The following is a 5,353-nucleotide window of genomic DNA, read 5'->3' as shown; positions in this document are numbered from 1 at the left end:
GTAATAAAGGAGCGAAGCCTGCTTATCATCAGTTCTCCTACATCAGAGGTCGGCTGAACCACCGGATCCCCCTTTCTACACTTTCTGTGTTTGTTCATCTTTTTTTCCAATCCCCTCATCAGCTCAGTTCAAGGAAACTGAGTCAATGGTTGTGCTCGCAGTGACAACAGTGACTTGTATGTCAAAGCTGTAAAGTTATGTTTGAGAAGACACCCCCAGACCTGCATTCTGTACTGACTGCTTCCATACCCACCTTATGTATATCTTGGCAAGGTAGCTCTGTATCCCGACATTAGTGGATTTGTTTGGTCATTCATTGACCATGCCTTAGACATTTGTATTCTCTGAAGTATTGTACACAATGTACCAGTATTCCAAACCCAGATAAAGGAGAGGACTTTCCAAGTCTAAGGGTAGTTTACCTTCTTATTTATAAAATTAAATGTTACAATAGATTATTTTAAGATGGTCCCTGATCTATGATTCTATTATACCCAGGAAATTGGAAGAAGTTATAGTTAGTGTAAAAATCTCCAATAGCAAGATATTGGATGTAAAATGGGACTTTGCTCTTTGCCATATGGGTTATGTTTGTAAAGTCCCTTGTGTCTGACCAATAAAACCAAGGATAAAAACCCTAAAAAGTTTATTTTGGGGCTATATTTTTGTTTTGATTTTATAATGATCAATTGAACAAATGTAAACTGTTCACAAACTATGTAATGTCTAACAATACTCACAGTATTGTTATAACATTTAAAGAAAGAGTAATAGAGGGCAGGAAATTGTGAATGTAATAAGGAAACCATGAGCTTGGCTAAGTCAGTTGTGTGATTAGCATGACTCTGGGAAATGAGTTCTGAAAAGTATTACATGTTGCAGGAGCATTTACATCCCATATTATAGGGTTTTATGTTAGGGAATAAAGATTGAAAACTTGTGAATTGGTGTATGGGAGATGATAATTAATAATTAATTATTCCTATGCTTAGTAGAAGTTGAGCACAAGAATTAATTAGTTTAATAATAAGAATTAATTAGTTTAATAATAACTTAGTAGAGTTGTTTGGGTAAAGAAAAAGAGAACCGTAAGAAACTATGGAATTAGAATTTGTCAGCCTTGGTAGGCAAATTTAAGTTGGAAAGTTAAAAATTTAACTGAAACTTTTAAATTTAGAATTATTTACATGATCTGATAATAAAATATCCTGACCATTTTAGAACCTGCCAATAGAGTGAATCCAACAATTTACCCAAAGTTATGAATTACTGAGATCATGGATGAATAGTTAATTTTGTATGAGTTCACAAAAAAGTATAATAGATATTTGTAAGCTAATAGAAAAATCTGTGATGTCTGTACCAATAAATACATTTATCATGCATAACCATGTTATAATGAATACAGATTACATGAAATAAAGTAATTAAAAAGTATATAAAATGTTAAGACCCAATGACTTTTTTTCTGTTCTTTATTAAGCTATGTATAATTTCTTGTAACTAAAGAGTAAGGGATACTATATCTTCTTGAAGTGGAGAATTTGAATTTGTGTTTTTGAATTTGCTTTTAAGAGAATTACAGGAAGAGAGTATCCTTGGTAATGGGACACAATAGTGAATTAACCACTGAAATTCACTCTGACTGATGAATGATAAAGATGTTGCTTGAAATCTAATTCATAGACAGAATATCAACTACAGTGTTGATTCACATGAAACTTGATAATGAAGTAAAGCTGTGCCTTACCATATTTATAATAATTACTTCATGATTTTATAGTCTTGAAAAACAATAGTTTGGATAATAAATTTAATCTGTTAAGTATTTTACATCAAATATTAACCAACAAAATATGTGCTAAAGTTATTATGTCTTGTCTACATAAGTATTAACCACACACTAATTCCACTTCTCTCTATCAAAAGCAAATAAAGGAAAAGAAAAGTTTTTGAATAATATACAATTTGAAGTTTCTATGTGGAAAACAACTCTTGTAATGAATTTAAAATTTCAGGATAAGCTTTATGAAGAAAAAAAAAAAGGAGAAAGATATTTTATTTTATATATTCAATACTACCAGATGTCTACTTGTAAAAAATCTGTCTAAATCAAATTCTGTACTTACTGTGGCAAAAAAGCATGAATAGGCAATTAAATACCATTCATCATTTTCCCTACAAGTGGAAGATATTCCCATGCACAGGCAAGAGTGCCATTTCATGAGTCTGAATACCAAGACATATTCTGTCAATGAAACACACTCCTCTAACTGCTATGCCACATATAGGCTACTGTGCATGATGGGTAATGATAAAGCAGATTTCTAGCACTCTTTTCTACCTCCAGCTTTGTATCCCTCATGATGTGATCTGAATTCTAAAGACAGAGAAAACATTAAGGCTCCCCTATATCAGAGCATGGAAAAATTATTTGCAGTTTTTATTTTCTAGATTGAAAATAGTTGCTCCATTTTCCAAATGAATTTAATTTAAGTGCAAAAGTATTCCTCCACAACATGTAGAGCTGTGTGTCATTAAATTTTCTTTTGGATTACAGTACTTGTCCTTATGTTACTGAATAAAGCCCTACTGCATAGTCAGGAGATTGGGCGTGAAATGAAAGAATGAGTGTCTCTTGGGTGGCAATTCAACAGCTGATTGACTACTGTGAGAATGGTGCTTACCTTTTCCAATCTTCAATTTTCTTTGTTCAAAAAATCTTTATAATAATCACCATCATATTAAGACTTTACCTTAGTAATATTCCCTTATTATCTGACATATTTTAAATATACTTTTAATTTCTGAAATGCTAAAATGGACTTTGTCCCACAAAATTGTATTTGGAAATACAATAGAATTTCCAAATTTCCAAGATTAAATTCAATTTGATGTCCAGTACTGGCTATATAAACCTGTAATAACTTTGAATTTTAGGACCTCCTTCTTGTAAATTATATATCACCAAATGCCTCATCCTCTTGACAGCTCAGTTGCCCAGCATATAATAGCATAATTAAAAAATCATTAATTATTGTTCTATTAGGAGCACAAAATATAACCCCCTACTCCATGACATAAGAACCCAAATAAAAGCAGATATCTTGTTTTTGTTTTTGTTTTTGTTTTTTTCTGGACGTCTTCTCTTGTTGACTTGATTGCATGTAGCACTATCACATTCCCTTTTCAAGCTTACCTCAGAGGGGTGTATTAGGATGTATCAACCCCACAAATGAGGTTGTCCCCCATAGATTTTCCTTTTCCCAATATCACCCAGAAACAATAAAGAAAACACATCCTTTCTCAGCCTTAACTTAAATAAATTGTATTCTCCTCCGTGCTTCCTGCATTCATTTATCCATGTATTACTCATCCTAGTAGCTTTTGCTCATCAACAAATCTATCCCTGAAAGTTATGGTGAGAATTTTAGCACATTTTTCTCCTTTTTAGTATAGAGAAATGTCAAAGTTTCTTGGGGGCAGGGAACAAAAGGCAAGATAAATTACTAATCAAACTAACACTTCATTCTACTAATCATATAAGTTGAACATCTGTGTAAATACAGATGTTACTCAAACAGAATCTTCTAGTTTATTATTCCATTATGAAGATGGATAATCCTCACCTCATGGTGACCAAATAAAACCCATGGTATAAACAAGTTTAAAAAGTGAACAAGAGAAAGTAAATTCTCTAAGAGGTTAACCAATGAATTTGAGATTGTTGGTGGCATTCTCCAAAAAAATGGAAAAATGATGAATGTGCATAACTGAGTTTTATAATTTCCCAGTCATAATGACTGGAAAATCATAATGTTTTGCAAAATCATTAACTTAATATCTGCTATTCTCAACACATACACTGTGTTTCTTGGCACTCAGTAAAGATGCAAATTAATCAGGCTCAGTCATTTCTAAAAACAGAAACTATCACTTAAAATAGTTGTGAAAGTGGGAATTGTTTCACTATTTGCAAGAGGTAACCTAGCATTTGCACAGATTTATTTGGTTAACTACACAAAATTGTTTGGTTTAGAATACTCTTATAAAATCCTTTATTTAACTATCTTTGCTTTGAGAAAATATTCTCTTTTAAAATACCCTTTCATGTCACAAGATATTTATATTACACATTTTTATGCTAAAGCTTTTTAATAACTTTTCTTAAAAACATGTTTCCATTCTCATTGAACATCTACAGTTAAGCTAATCAATGTTTTACTTATACTGAAGTTTGTCTTATTTTATGCCTTTTTTCCTTGTGTTATACAAAAATGTTTGTGAAGATGCTTAGCCTTTCATATCTATTAATAGTAGTGCAAAAAAGTAAATAAAATTAAATTATAAACATTGCCTGTGAAATGTTATTTAATATTTTTTTTTACAAAGCTACAAATTGATATCTTTTTCATTAATTGTTGACTTATATGGGTTTTTCAGTGCAAACCTTGTAGGTTATACCACAATTTCTTTTTTTCTGGTACTGGGGATTGAACTGAGGGTCACTCAATTACTGAGCCATACTCCCATCCCCATTTTGTATTTTATTTAGAGACATGGTCTCACTTAGTCCCTCACTTTTGCTGGAGCTGGCTTCGAACATGGTGATCCTCCTGCCTCAGCCTCCCGAGCCACTGGGATTACAGGCATGTGCCCCTGCACCTGGTTTATACTACAAATTTTGTCCTCAAATATTTTGAATACTTTTTCCTAATTAAATAGTTTATGCTATGGGCCAAATTTGCTAGATAATCATAATCTAGTCAGAAGGCTGAGGCAAAAGGATCCCAATTTAGTAAGACCCTCAGGAACTTAGCAATACCCTGTTTCAAATTTTAAAAATAAATAGTCAAATAAATAAATAAATAAACAGAGCTAGGGAATGTGGCTCAGTGGTTAAGCACCCCAAGGTTCAATCCCCCCTCTATACTCTCACACAAATTCATGGTATTTAGAGTCACATTGTTTTGAAAATGCCATTTTTATTGATAACTGCTTAGTCAATATTCTGATTTCCCATGCTTTTTATTTTCTTCCCAGGTGACATAAATACTATCAGTGTTGCTTTTGCTTACTGGCAACCACAGACACTATCAGACCCTTCCACATGTCCCTTCTTCTTCACCCCATTCTGATCGAATTGGCCTCACTGGTATGGCTTATCCACTTCATGAATACTTCTCATTTGGGGCCTTTTGCACTTGCTGTTTACTTTGTTCTTCCCCCAGATAAGCCTGTAAATCACTCTCCCACTGCTTTGAGACTGCTTTCAACTGGCATTTTATTAGGAAGTCTTTCTCTGCATAGATTAGAGGTTATAATAGTAAATGCATCTTCCCGAGCAATCTTT

The sequence above is a fragment of the Sciurus vulgaris genome, assembly GCF_902686455.1.
Source record: "Sciurus vulgaris genome assembly, chromosome: 5".
In the NCBI taxonomy this organism is placed as follows: Eukaryota; Metazoa; Chordata; class Mammalia; order Rodentia; family Sciuridae; genus Sciurus; species Sciurus vulgaris.
The sequence above is the reverse complement of the archived record's forward strand: the minus strand, read 5'-3'. Positions refer to the sequence as shown.